Here is a 14,753-nt window from a genome sequence, read left to right as displayed (position 1 = left end):
CTTCAGTGCACAGGTATGTTTTTAACCAGGGCTAACATGCCATCAGACTTGGTGCTTGCCATGAGCTTCAAGGGGAGGTGATTCCATAGAACAGGGGCCGCCACAGAGCAGACCCTCCCTCCCCTTTTGCCACTATGGCCTCGCAGCACTTGCGCAAGGCAGTGGGAGGAGGGGTGCTCCTGCAGGTATCCTGGTGCCAAGTTGTGCAGTATCGGTTAAAACTAAAACCTTGAACCTGGCCCTGTAGCTTTTGGGCAGTCAGGGCAGGTCCCTTAAGAATTGTGTAAAATGAGCATGCCAGGCCACTCCACTGAGGAAGCTCACTGCAGCATTCTACACCAGCTGCAGTCTGCGGACCAATCTCAAGGGAAGCCCCAGAGAGAGCACATTACAGTAATCCAATCTAGAGGTTACTACTGTGTGGGTTCACAGTGGCCAGGCTATCCTGGCCAAGAATGTCCATGGCTGGCATACCAGCTAAAGCTGATAGATGGTGGTCCTAGCCACTTGGACTTTCAGGGACAAAGATGAATCGAGGAACGCTCCCAAAATGAGTACCTGTTCCTTTAGGGGGAGCACAGCCCCATCCAGAACAGGCACATTACCCAGCCTGGACCCAGGAACAGGGTTACCCAACAGAAGGGTAGAAAGGGTTCATTTCTACTGTGCCCAGGGCCAGCAGGTGGCCCAGACTCTTACTTTTTTTTAAGTATGTTTCTAACTGCTCTGCAGAAAAGTTATACAGCAAAATGTGAGCTGCCTCCCTCCTGCATTTTCTTTGAAATGAGCTAGCTGGCTGCTCTAATCCATGCCCTTTCAGGGTTTTAGCCAATGAGTGAAGTCTGAGCTGTGATTGACATGGGATTTGTTAAACATCAGGCAACAACTAGGAACCCTTGCAAGATCTGAAAAGAGCTTCTTGTTCCTGCTTGTCTCTGCATATTGGTGTATGGTGTGTGCGTGTGTGTGTGTGTGTCACATGAGCTGATTAAGCTTATAACTTTCAGCAGCAACATGTGTGCCTGCCTGCCCACTTTTCTCTTTCTGTGCACATCCAGCACGAGGTCCAAAAAATCAAAGAAGCGCACACAGGACAGCAGGATCTTGGTAGGCATGCACAGTAAACAATTTCAGTGATCAAAATAAAAGTGTACATGCAGGGTTTTTTAAATTATTTGCAAAAATAGCATATTATACATTTTAGCTTATCAATTAATTTTTGAACAGAAATAAAAAGTGTATATGTAGCATATGATGCCATTACAATGTGTTATAGTTTTCAAAATATAAGGAGTCATACAAGTTTAAATTTTCCTGGGCTGCTCAACAGGGCAGTTCGTAGTCTAATTCGGAGTCTGGTTTGAAAACCTTCCCAACATGAGGCTTTAATTCTATATTCACTTTTCTGGGAACAAAACTGCAATCCGAATCGCGTGGAGCTGGGAGTAAACTCCACTGAATGCAATAGAACTTACTTTTCAGTAGACATGGTTAGGACTGTGCTGTAGGTCAATGGGACGTAGGAGCAGACATAACATAGGATTGTGTTGTTAATCCTTCTCTAGCTCTCCCCCTTCCCCCCTCCTTCCTTCCTTCCTATTTTTAAGGGCTTACTTAGAGTAAGTGTCACAGCAGTTATTTGGCAGGAAACTTTTTTTAAAAAAAGTTCTGCAATGACCAACTGATTTTGACAATAAACTATTATAAGGGATGTATGTTTGCGTATAGAGCCTTCCCAACAAACCATGTGAAGTAGGTTAGGCTAAGAGTTGGTTCAGTCAAGCTGCACATGCTTAGAGTATCTCTCTCTGTGTGTGTTTTGTTAAGGTTTTTTTTGAAGGGGACCAAATTTGCTATAAAAGATCAGGACTATGGAATGTTGCAATTAAAGCTAATGGGGGGCTGCCTTGGTACATTCCTCCCCCTCACTGCATGGTTTGTGAGTATGACATGCTATATTTGCACCTTGCTTTTCTTCCTGGGTCCTCTCTCCCCCTTTTATCTTTGCAACAACCCTGTGAGGTATGTTAGGCTGACAGTTGGTTCAGTCAAGCTGCAAAAGTTTTTTTAGCTGCTCCTATCTTTTTAATGCTATTTTAACGTTTAAATGTTACTTACTAATTGTATGATTATGCTTTTTGAATCAACTTGTAAATGCTTTGTGAGGGCAGGAATACTGAAATGTAGGTTAAAAACCTGTTAAATTCACCTTAAAACAAGACTGCAGATTCAAAATAGCATATGTACATAAGCAGCCGTTCTTGCCAATAGATTGCCAGGAGGTGGGGGCTGGGTGGGAATGTAAGGGGCCCAATCTACATAGTGTACCCTGCCCAGGAAATCCTGTTGGCATCCCTGCCCAGCAGCCAAGTACCTAGGAGGCCTATGTCTTGCCTGGATTGAATTTCAGTTAATTTCCCCTCACCCAGCTCCTTGCTGCATCCAGCTGCTGTTCAGGAGCTGCACAGCCTCACCTGGCTCAGATGTAGCAGAGAAACAGAGCTAGGTATCTCCAGGTGAAGATGCTCCTCTTTACCTTGGCCTTGGACACCTGAGATATGTGCTTTCAGGAGCCACCCTACTCCAGTGACTGTAGTTTGTGTTGGAAGTGGGGCAAGAGCAACTCCTGTTTTGTTCTTTTCTTTATGTCCCAGAAGGGAGATAAAGTCAGGGTCCTCCAGATGGATAGGCATGATTACCTTTACCTGTGATGCTCTGACTTCCTTCCGTTGTTAGACTGATACATCTTAAGGAAGCTTATCTGCTCCTCTGCTCTTTCCTCTCTTTTCTTCTCCCATTGTCTGAGAGAGAGAGGAGACACTTTTAGTCTCTGCTCTCTCTCTCCTAGCCATGAGGGCGACTCCCACCCCGGGTGTTAAAACTAGGTTTGCCTTTCTATCTACTATATATTTCTATAAATAAAGTAGCTTTTCTTATTTTACTAAGTCTCAAGTCTCAGTGATGCTGTTGCAGGGTAAAAGCCTGCTTTCTTAGGTACACGCATGCGCACACTGGCACACATGCATTTCAGACCGCTGTTACTCTCTGCTTAACAAATATACTAATTTACACCACAACAGTTTCAACGGTTCTTAATATTGAATTTTAAATTGTTGTAACCTGCCCTGGGACCTACTGATCAAGAGCAGGTAATACACAGATGAGGATGATAGCAGCAGCAGGAGCTGCATATTGCTGGCTCTGTGCTCCAAATCTTCCAATGGCTGCTCCCAGCAGCTTCTTATAGATGCTAAATAACACAGGAGGCAATATAGTCCCCTGAGGCACCCACAACGCAAGTGCCAGTGGTGTGTAGTGCAACACCCCCACCCCCGTTCCATTCTCTGATGCTGGTCCTGCAGAACCACCACAACGCAGTGGGCCCATCTCCCATTGCACACAGCTGGTCCAGGAAAGAGATCTTGGGACAGCCATGGGCAGTTCAAGAGAATGTCAACCCAGGGGGCAGCAGCTGTGAGAAAGGCAAATTACATGCTAGGGATCATTAGGAGAGGTACTGAAAATAAAACTGCTGATACCATAATGCCGTTCTCTAAATCTACAGGGCAGCTGCGTTTGGTATATTGTGTGAAGTTCTGGTCACCTCACCTCAAAAAGGATGGATGCTGAAGAGCTGGAAAAGGTTCAGAAAAGGGCAACCAAAATGATCAGAGGGATGCAGCGACTCCCCTACAAGAAGGAAAGGTTACAGCATTTGGGGCTTTCAGTTTAGAGAAAAGGCGAGTCAGAGGCGGCATGAGAGGAGTGTACAAAATTATGCATGGTCTGGAGAAAGCAGACAGAGAAAGGTTTTCTCCCTCTCTCCTAACACGAGAACTTGTGGCCATTCAATGGAGCTGAATGTTGGATGATTCAGAGCCCAGCCAGGGGAGTCCTCCTCAGAGGAAGAGCAGGAGGCTCCGGCCTTGGCCCAGTCCCGGGTCAGGCTCCATCGCGGGATGGGGAGCCAGGGTCCTGGGAGGTGGCCAAGGAAGGGCGGTCTGCACCCAGGGCAAGTTTGGCTGAACTGAGGCTGAACGGGTCCCAGGCCCGAGGGAGAGGCATCTCCTCAAATGCTAGCTGGAGACTTGGCCCATCCAGATGAGTGCTCAATTGCAGGCCTGCACTCCTCCTCAGGAGTAAAGGGCTGGCTGCAGGTGGTTCACAGGAGTCAGCTGAGGTTTGGTTTCAGCAGCTCCAGCACGCACACACACACCCCGCTAGGCTGGAAGAATTGCTGGATCTACTTTGATACACCAGCTGTGCACCTGACCGGTCTGCTGATGGCCTGTTGCCTCGTGTTGACCTTGGGACTACTCCGGACCTGCCTCTTTCTTTGTGCTAGACCCACGTTGCCCACGGACTGCTGGCTCCTGGCCTGGCAACCATGGACTGGCCCTGGCCACTGCTGTGCCGTTGCCCTCAACTGCACTAGTGCTGGGAAGCCTCTTGTCTCCTGAGGAGAAGGGGACACGGGCGGAGGAATGGGCGTCCCCTTCACACAGCGCAGAGCTAAGTCAGGGGATTCGCTCCCACAACCTGGAGGGTTGCAAAAGGGGATTAGACAAATCAGAGACAATTGTGATTAAGTGGCATGTGAGCTGTTGAAATACTGTAAGTATATAAAGTGATGGAGGAGAAAGCTATTGGTGGCTACCAGCCAAGATGGCTATGTTATAAATATTTATTTATTATGAATGGGTTCCTAGGAACCATCTGGAAGAGTTTTCACAATGCAAATATATATAAATAAAACAACTGCATACTTAAAAAACATTTCAGATCATCCCAGAGTGCAGGACATGGAATAACTGGCTCAAGTTACAGGAAGCCAGATTTTGACTGAACATCAGGAAAACCATCTTGTTAGGACAGTAGGGCATTCTCAGTGGCGGCCCCCACTCTTTGGAACTCCCTCCCACAAGATCTCCGGCACGCCTCTTCCCTAAATGTATTTCGGAAAGCCTTAAAGACCTGGCTCTTTCAACAGGCCTTCGGGGTTTCTGGGGAGGGTTAACTGCTATAACTGTAATGCCTCCTGCCCTCTTTTAATACTGTTGTTGCAGATTTATTGATTTTACACTGTTTTATATTGTATCACTGTATTTTATTAATTGTATTTTAATGATTTTGTACGTCGCCTAGAGTGGCCATCAGCCAGATAGGCGACACAGAAATTAAATTTATTATTATTTATTTATTATTAGTAGTAGTAGGACAATGGAACCAGTGACCTCGGCAGGTGGTGGGCTCTCCCCCACTGGAGGCCTTCGAGAGGCAACTGAACAGCCTCCTGTCAGGGATGCTTTAAGTTGGATTCCCGCATTGAGCAGGGTGTTGGACTCAATGGCCCTCTAGGCTCCTTCCAACTCTACTATTCTACTTTTTTATGAAATCCAAAACAGATATCGACTGGGATAAAAATCTCCACTTAGAAGGCTTCGTCAAGAGGCACCGCGGAGACAGCAGAGCCGGCGCCCGCGCGGCCTACAAGGGGGGGGGATCCGGCGGGTCAAGAGCCACCACCCCGAAGGCCCTGTTCCCCCGTGGAGTGCAGTGGTGGCTGCTGGGAACACGAGGAGGGAGAGGCTCCCTTGAGGTTCGGCCTCCGGCGTCGGAGGCCTTTGGATCACGCAAGCAAATAAGCAACAACACAAAGCCGCCTTCGCCGCGACGCCACTTGGCTGGGGCGCGCAGCTGCGGCCATCGCGTGGGGGTCCTGCCGCCGGGGGGGGTGTCTCCCCCACTGCGGCACCTGGTCGGCCACCAGGGGGGGGTAAGCGTCCTCTGAGCACGTGCAGAGCGGAACACCATCCTCGCGGCTCCTGCACCTGGAGGGAGCCGCCGTGGGCGGGGCATGCAGGTGGAGGGCGTGCCCTGGGCGGAGACTGCGGCGAGGAGAGGCTCCGCCCCGCGGCGGGCGTGGCCTGGGCGGGCGGCGGCGGCGGGAAAATGGCGGCTTCGGTGTCGGCGACACTCAGGTACCGGGGCCGGGGGGAGGGGCTCCTGCCGGGAGGGAGAGGGGGAGGGCTCTCTGTTCCGGGACGGGGAGGGTCAGGATCGGACCCCTCATCGTGCCTGGCCGCGTCAGGATGGGAGCCGCGGGGGCACCGCTCTCCCCCCCCGCCGTGACCCCTTCCTCCCCTGCGGGGGCCGCATCCAAGCCCTCGCCTTCCCCGGCTCGCTTTGCGTGAGGGAGGAGCTGCTACTGCTGCTGGTCCGGGGGGGCGGCGTGTGCGTGTGTGTCGCGGGGGACTGCTCTGGTCTGCGAGTCTGGGGCCTCTTCCCCACTTTGGTTGCCCAGGGAGGGTCGGGGGTCTGCAAGGCGGCCTCGCCCGCTCGCTCTCTCGGCCCTAGTGGCCTTTGCAGCGCCACCCCCCTCTCCTCTCCCCCTCCCGACTCTCTCCGACCGCCGCCTTGGGCGGGGTCTGTTTATTTACGGCATGCCCCCTCCCCGCTTCCCCCGTGGGATCTGCCTAGTTTCTTCCCCTCCCCTGCACCGGGTGTTTCTGAGCTCCCGCGAGGGCGATGCTTGTGCAACGAGAGGCGGTGGGTGGGTGTCGCTGCGGTTGCCCACCCGCCGCACCCCGTTGCCCACTACTTGGGGGGGCTGACCTGGCTGGCGGAGCCCGAGCTCCCCCCCAGCCCAGGCCAGGGCACCCCTGTTTGGAAGCAAGGAGCTGGTTGTGCTGGGAGCCGAGAAGCCACCGGTTCGAATCTCGCCTCTGCCGCGAGGGTACCGGGCAGGTGTCCTGGGCAGGCCTCGGGCTCCCCATCCGCCCTGTGGGGCATAAGGACGCCCAGTGGCCCGGCCCGCTGGTGGTGGGTGCAATGGCTGCTGCGGCCTCCGAAAGCAGCGCCCGGCAAACGCGGTGCTGTTCGAGTCCACCGGATCCAGGGGATCCGCTCCCTGGGGCGCCTGCAGGGCTCACAGCCTTAGAGAGCCACTGACGGGGCCCCATCCAAGCAAGAGGGCTGGGGCCGAGAGTGGGGTGGTGGGAATGGCGCCATCCTGATCAGCGCCTGCTTTTTCCTCTAGCTGCTGCGTGGATGGGACGTGAACTCCGGCAGCCTACACGCCAAGGTAAGCAGCGACTCCGGGGAGGGGGGGGGCGGCGGAGCTGCGCGTGCGAAGAGCCGCTTCTGCTGAGCAGGATTGTGGGGGGAGCGGCCCCGCTTGGCGGCCCCCTGAAGAGCAAAGAGGGGGCAGGCCAGGAGTACCCCAGAAGCCGGCCAAGGTGAGTGACGGGGAAAGCAGTGCATGTTGGGGGGAAGGAGTGGGCAGCAGAGGGGCCCTCGCCCTCTGTTGGTGCGCCTGTGTTTGCAAGCAAGGGAGCAGGCCTGGCCGCGGGGCTACAGACTGGTGGAGGATGGGGGCCTTCAGGGCAGGTGCTGCTAGCCTCTCCCCTCGCTTCCCAGTTGGTGCTTTGAAGGAGGATGAAGGCGAGGGAGATCCAAGTCGCTGGCAAAGGCGGCGTTGGGTTGTCTGAGGTGGCTCAGGTGTATGTGCGTGTGGTTGCCACGCCATGGAGCACACAACACAGCACTGGTTTAATTCAGGCTCTAGCAAAGCTGCTCTAGGATGAGTCTCCCAGTCCCAACAACATACTCTCCTGAAATGTGGACCTCTCCTGGCCTGGCTCGAGGTTTGTGATGATCCAGGACTGCAAGTGCCCCCCACCATGCCTGCTGCCAGTTGCCCCCCCCCCCAATGCCAGCACTGCTGCAGCTGCCAGCCTCCCTCCCTCCCTGTCTCTCGAGCGGGCCTACCTCATGGAGGCACTAAAATGGTCTGGGGAGCCAAGCAACAGTTGAAGTACCATTGCCTGCTGATCCCGCTGGCAAGTGACCGGGGCGGGGGGGGGGGGAGCTGCCGGCTGCAGTAGTGTGGCCACTGAAAAGGGGAGAGTGCAAGCAAGGGGTCAATGCTGGTGTGCCCGGCATGTGCCCTAGTGTCCTGGGTGCTGACACTTGTTGCCTCAGAGGGTCACCTCATCACTGACTTTGGAGAGCCCCTTCTGTCTGCCCCTGTGATGGAGCACCGTTTCTTGCAGGCGCCTGGGGGGGATTTACGTTGCGCTGGGTGCTCTGAAGAGTCCTGGTGAGCACTGAACCCCCCACCTTTCTTTGAAATGTTGTGTGACGATCTGATCCCTTTGCCTTGTCAGTGCAAAAGTACTGCTCAGTATTTGCATTTTTGCAGATTAGGACGTTGCCATATGCCAGGCCCCTAGGATTGTCTGCCCCATGAACAGTGCCCCTGGCAGAGGAGGGGCTTTTCCTCCTGCCTGCCCCTTTGAACTGGAGGTCCTGTCTGTTCGTTATGGTGGCGTCCCTGTGCTTCCACTCTGCCCGGTCCGCTTCTTGGCCCTTGGAGGAGGCACGATCTGTGGCTCTCGGGCCGTGGTGGGGCCCAGCTGGAGCTTGAAGCGGGGGAGCAGCCTCCCCCTACCTGGCACCCCCCACCAGACATGTTGGGCTGTGCCTCAGCGTCACATGGCAGTGCTGCCTGGGGCTGGTGGCAGCTCTGGTCGGAAATGTGGAGGGTGCTAGGTTGGGGAATGATGGTGCAGGGGCCGGTTGCAACCTTTGTCAAAATAAGGCTGTGTGCACAAGAGCCATCTCTCCCCCCCCCTCCGTTGCACGTTTCCAAGCGGGTGTGTGTTTTGGCTGGCCAGAAAGAGGCGAGGGAGGCTGCCTGCTCCTGAGGTTGTTAGGGGGAGTGAGTGTGTGTGTGTGGGCAGATGCTTGGTGGTGGTCTAGGGCTGGGGAATGCCTCTGGTGGATCCCCTGGGGTGGCACAGGGAGAGGGGCACCCATGTGGAGGGCAGGAGGAGCGTGGCGGGGGGAGCTCACTCTAGTTGTGGTTGATCCCTGAAGGGCCTCCTCTGGGATAGCTGGAGAGGGGAGGCAAGGGGTGAAGAAGGGCCCCCTGCTCTCCCTCCCCCCCCGTTCCTTTGGGGATGGGGATGGTCTGGATGCTCGCCTGGGGTTCCTTCTTTCTCCCCCTGCTCTCCTAGCTGGGGCACCGTCGGCCGGTGCTCCTGGGCCCCTCTTTGCATTTTGCAGAGGGGCTGAGTGGGGGGGGGCTGGCCTGACGCTGGCAGCAGCTTCTGGGTGGGGAGTCTGGCAACCGGCCCTCCCTGCAGGAGTCGCAGGCTTCAGCCCCCAACATCCCTGCAGGGGTGCTCAGCCCTAGAGGCTCAGTGGGGCGGCTGGGGCTCCTCTGCATCCCCCCCTCCTCTGTCCCTCCACCCCAGCCGGCAGCCTTCTCCCAGGGAATGTGGGGGCATGCAGGGGTTGTCTGCCCTTTGGTTTCCATCTCAAAAGCTCCTCCTGGAAATGCCCCCCCCACGCTAAGGGGGGCAAAAAGCTCAGAGGAACAGCCCAGCGGGGCCTCTCTGCTTCTGCAAGGCACCGAGTGGGGGGGGGGCTGGAGGTCTCCTGGCTCCTGCTTGAGGGGTGGAGGCATGGGGGGATATGGTGGTGAACAGACCAGCAGGTCCTACTGCCCCCCTCTCTGTTTGGGGCCTGCTTGGCAAACGCCTCCCCTTTGGAGCAGCTCAGTCCGGCCTGGGGCTTGGAGGGAGCTCGGGGGGGGGTGCCACCCCTCTCCTTGCCTTGCATTTGGGGGTGAGGGGCCATCCTGCAGCTCCTGCCTGCCTGCCTGTCCTCCATCCGCTGGTGCGGCCTCCGCTTTCGTTGCTGCTTCCTCCTCCACCTCCTCCGTCATTCCTTCCGAGTCGAGCCGCTCCGCTGGGGTCACCTTGGGACATGCACTTGCAGAGCGTGCCCAGGCAGAGGAAATTGGGGGGCGAGGAGGAGGGGGAAGAGGAGAGGTCTGTCTTGGCAGAGAGCAGACTCTCTACATGGGCGTGCGTATGCCAGGCCTGGTGTTTGCTTTCCTCCCTTCGGATGCCAGGCCTCAGCCTCTGAGTATCTGAGGGAGTGCAGAGTGCCTTTCTTTCTTGGCTATGTCCCAAGGTGAGCAGGCTCCTCTGAAAGGCTGCCTGGCCTGCTCCCCTCCCCAGTTCCTTCACACCTCCGGTGGGAGGGGGGTCCCCTGGCCCCTTGCTCCCTCTCTGGGACAGGCTTTCCTGCCTTGCCCAGCTCTTCCAGGCTGTGCTCCCCACCTGCTCCCTCTGACCCGCAGCTGCAGCCTCCTGGCTTTTCTGAGGCCGTTGCTGCTTCCAAGGTCAGCGTGGCCCAAAAAGAGTCTCTTTAAAGCTAAACTGAGCGGAGAGGCTGTGGGAATGCAGGCTGGTCCTGGCCTGATGTCCGCTCGTGGAAGGGATGGGGGGGAGGCGCTGGGCCGGGAGGGACGCAAGGCGGGGGGCATCCTGGCCTGGTGTTGCTGCTCTCCCTGGGCATCTCCCCACTGGGCAGATTTAAGGGGTGCTCTGATCTGGCGGCTGCTTGGCTGCCCCCTCAGATTCTCCCAATGTGGGAGGCCTGCTGTGCCCTGGGAGTGGCTGTTCTCTGCAGAGGCCCTTGTGCGTGGGACTGGCTCCAGGCCAGCAGACGGGCAAACCTGCCCCAAGTGTGGTTGTGTGGGGGAGGGAATAAGGGGTTTGTGGGCTTCCCCGGAAGTCAGTCCTCAAGTCACAAGGTGGCTAGCAAAAGCCCAGACCTGGCTTCATGCCTGCCTCTGAACTTCTTCACTTTCTCCATCTACAGAAGGGCTCAGCCCTCCCCAAAGTCGGGGGTACTGGCCTGTGACTAGTGGGGGGTGAGGAAGGGCCACTTCTGAGGCTCCGCCTGGGGCAGAAGGCGAGCCCTGTGGGGCACCTTGAGACCCAGTGACCTGGTCCCATAGCAGAAGGCTGACGGTGGGGGTGGGGTGGGAGGGGTGTGTGACTGTCCTTTGTCTCCTCTGCCCCCACCAAAGATTCTCCTCCAGAGAGTGGCCACAAATCCACCTTTGCCAACGTAGTAGGAATGGGGGGTGAGGGGCATGGGCATTGGGATGCTTAATGCCTCCTGCACCCCCTCTCTCTTTCTCTCCTGCCCAGGCCCGCCTCCTGCTTTTGGGTTTGGGAAGAGCTGAGCGGGGACCCCCTCTTGCCCCTGCATTAGCATAAGGGGGCAGGGCTTTCTTGGGGAGACCCCTGTTCCCCCCTCGCATCTGGTTCTGTCTTCTGCCACTTGGAGAGGCATTGCCAAACTCAGCCAAAAAGCGATGTCCCCTTGAAGAACGCTCAGGGCGTGGGCAGGTGTTCCCCTGCAGCTCTTGTGCCCCCTCCCCAGCTGAAAGGGGCCTTTGTGCACCAGTCTGTCTTTGGGAGCTGGACCTGAGGCGCTGGTCTTCCCCACTGGGCAGGCCAGTGGTGTGCGGGGGGATGCCCCTGGCAGGGCCCCTGTAGCAGCCTCCGAGGGGCCGCTTCCTCCCCCAAAGCCTTTGCCTACACGCGTGGGCCTGTGCCAGTGGCTCCCATGTGTTGGGAAGCACTTTGTGAGCACAGCCCCTCCTGAGGGGAGGAGGCAACGCGGGGAGTGCCCCCCCTTGTGCAAACCAGGCCCGGGAGTCCTTGCCTGCTGAGCCAGCCGGGGTGTCTGCTCCCCTTGCAATGCCAGTCCTTCTTGTCTTGCCTGGATTCCAGGGCGGGGGCTGCTGGGGGGGGCGTGTCAGTCCTTGGCCAGGCTGAGCGCCGCCCTCCCTCCCAGCTCCATGCTGCAGAAGGTTATTTCTGGCTCTGTGGTGGGGTGGGAAGGCTCTGACTCTGACTGACTCATGGCTGGGGGTGGCTCTGTGGGAGCCGGCCCAAGAATGGAGGGCTCCGGTGGGGGACTCTGCAGGAAGATGTCTGCATGGGGGTGGGTGAGCGGAATCCTGTGTGTCGGTGGGGGGCTCTGCAGGGCCTTATTCCCCCCCCATGCCACATTCCACCCTGTGGTAGAAAGGTGTGGAGGCCAGCGGCTCGTGGTGCCTGGCATCAGGAATGCCGGCTTGCTCTGTGGCTGTGCCTGCCTTGTGGCCGTTCCTTCCTTCTGCGAGGGGTGTGTGTGGGTTTGTGCCCTTTGGCACATCTGTGCGGTGTGTGGCAGCCATGGCATCCCCGCAGGGCTGGGAAGGATCTGTTCAGCGGGGGGGGGGCTGCCTCCAGCTGGCCCAAGTCCCAGCTCGTCTGGTGGGGTCCCCAAAGCCCTCCCTCCCAGAGCACAAGTGCTCCAGTGTGGGGAGGCAAGCCCAGGCATGTGTCCAGGGCTACTCTGAGACTCGGCACTTCTCCCCACGCTGTTGGGGTCAGCTGGCTCCGGTGGCTGGGGGGGCAGTTTTACTTCCATGGTGGTGGTTGTAGGAGACAGCTTAGATCTGAAAACGGGAGCAGTTGCATTCAGCAACACACACACACCCCCCCGCACAGAGGAAGTCCCCTTCTCCCTGGTGGGACCCCTTGGCGGCGGGGCATTGCCCTCCTCTCCGCCGCCCCCTACAGTCGTCTCAAAGCGATGCATGATAAAAACAGCTTTAGCAAAGAGAGTTGAAAATGTAGAAAACAGCAGCAGGTAACTTTAACAACAATACAAAACTGATGCCTGGCGTGGCAGAGACCTCTTCATCCAGCTGGGAAGCCTGTTGGAACAGCTTTCCCCCCCAGTCATTTCCGGAGACTGCAGCTAGTATGCGCCTGTCGTATCTCGGCACTCGGGGATGATGCTGGTCTTCAGAAGAGGGGCAGCTGTGCTGAAGGCCCTGCCCCAAGTCGCTGTGGAGCTGGCTTGTGGTGAGATGTTTTGAACCTGCAGGAGAAGCTCACCTGCGGACTGCAGGGGCCTCTGGGGCATGTAAGGGCTGTGGAGGTCTCTCTGGGGGGGTGCTCAGGCAGAGCAAGAAGGGACTGATCCTGGCACTCGGTGCAAGAGGCTGGCCTCTAGGGCAGCCCCATTGCCTGCCTCCCCCCTTTTTTCTTTCTCTCCTCACACTTCTGCTTCACGGGGGCCCTCTGTGTCCCTTTCTGCCCTTGCTCAGTGCACCAGCCTCAGCAGAACGCCTGTGGCTTAATGTTTCCACAGCAGGGGGCATTGATCAATAAACCTCTATCCTTTGGAGCACAATCTTTGATCTGGAAAGTTTTTTCCTTCAACAGGGGCATAACCCTCCATGAGGTCTGGGGCTTCCCCAGCTTTTTCCGTCCAGATCACCGGGGCTGCATCCTGCCAGAGGAGGAGCAGTCTGTGGGCGGGAGCCACTCTCTGACTGCCGGGCTGACCCTTCTGAATGCCAGAGCTCAGCCTCAGGAGGGAGGCAGGAGTGTCTCTGCAAACGGGCAGAGCGTCTTCCATTCTCCCCTGACAGGGAGGGGGCAAACTCCTGGGAACGCTCCTGTTTTTGCCACCAGAGCCTAAAGCCAAGGCCTTGTTGGCCCCAAGCCCAGGCAAGCGGCTTTGGAATGTGCCGGAATTCCTGTGGGTTTGGCGTTCCAGGCCTGGGCGGGCTCAGCTTCTGCAAACATCTTCCCTGCTTCCTCCTCTTCCTGGTGTGTGCTGGGGAGGGAGGGCAGCAGATCATCTCTGGGGCCCTTTTGTGTCTGGGGGGACCATCCGATCCCTGTTGGCCTTTGGCAGGTGCGGGGGGAGGCAGAAGCAGCATATTGTCATGCAGTAGACCTCTCTCGCTGGAACCCAGGAGTCCTGCCTATCACCGAAGAGCTCTTCTTTCTTCCCCACCCTTTCCTCGAAGTTGGGTACGCTGGCTGGCTGGCTCTGTAGTGAGATGATGGAGGGGGCAGTGGAGGAGGCTGGTAGTTGTGCCCCCAGCACCCTCGCTGGGAGTGCTCCAGGGCTGCTAGGTTGTGCCCATCCTCAGGATGTGGCTGATGAGGCCTGGAGTTCCCTGCCCCCCCAGGCAGTGTTTGCCTCCTGGCTTGAGTCTGGTGTAGGCCTTTCCTCTGTGCACTGGATCTTCTATCTCGGGGGGGGGAGGTACGTGTTGGGTCCTTCCAGGTCCTCAGCTTCTGTGCTAGAGGGGAATTGCTTGAGCCCCCCCCCCAACACAATGCATGCTCTGAGGAGGCTGCATTCCTCCCAGCACAATCCGCAAGCAGCCTCGGAGAGGGGAGAGGCAGACCCTGCCCCACGGCAGACTCCCAGGTTCTGCCCGTGGCATGCCTTGCACAGGCCTGAGTTTGCCTTTTGCCGTCTGGGAGGGGAGTTCTTAGACAAGTGTCCAATTTTAGACCTAGAGGAGATGGGATTGGATCTCCTGCAGGGTGTTTGGGAGTTCAGAGCAGCTGAGGGTGGTGAATGGAAATCGGAGGAGGGAGAGGGTGGCTGTGGGGAGGGAGTGTTTCAACTGCCTGTCCTCCCCACCCCCGTTTCCTGACCCAAATCCTCCCAGCCCCACGGCTGTGGCTGTGGAGGAGAAGGCTCCTGAGCTGGAGGGCTGATCACGAGGGGATTGGGGCTCGGAGCAGAGAATGCAGTTTGGAAAGGGAAGGTATTTAGCGAGCTTCCCGCCCTGTTGGGAAAAACGAGGCTTCTGGCGAGTTGCTGGGAGGGAAATTCAAGGTATCCGAGGCCGCCTGTTCTGCCTTTCTAACTGCAGCTTGCTAGTATTGGTCACTTGAGGTGGGGGGGGAGAAGAGAGAGTGCCATTCCTGCCAAACCTGATGGGGGGGGGTGGGGAGCGGCTGGCTGGATTCAATCTCCCTCCCTATTTCTTGGCATCAGTGGAGGAGGGAGGCCTTCCTCATTGCCCACAGCAGACATGCACTGAGCAAGGGGGTGGACTTGATAGCCTTATGGGCCCCTTC

General features: G+C 57.1%; 1 protein-coding gene across 7 annotated transcripts in view; it reads left to right on the top strand.

The window, feature by feature from the left end:
• Window positions 1–5,839: 5,839 nt before the first annotated feature.
• Window positions 5,840–14,753, top strand: part of FHIP1B (FHF complex subunit HOOK interacting protein 1B) — a 31,700-nt gene continuing 22,786 nt past the window's right edge. The window contains exons 1-2 of one of the 7 annotated variants that reach the window (XM_061629268.1): window positions 5,840–5,981; window positions 7,040–7,084. The gene's annotated coding sequence lies outside the window, so the exon portion shown is untranslated. The other 6 variants (XM_061629270.1, XM_061629271.1, XM_061629269.1 and 3 more) reach the window with 6 other exon arrangements.

This window comes from Rhineura floridana, chromosome 5 (genome assembly GCF_030035675.1).
Source record: "Rhineura floridana isolate rRhiFlo1 chromosome 5, rRhiFlo1.hap2, whole genome shotgun sequence".
In the NCBI taxonomy this organism is placed as follows: domain Eukaryota; kingdom Metazoa; phylum Chordata; class Lepidosauria; order Squamata; family Rhineuridae; genus Rhineura; species Rhineura floridana.
This window is presented reverse-complemented; position numbering and strand designations above follow the sequence as displayed.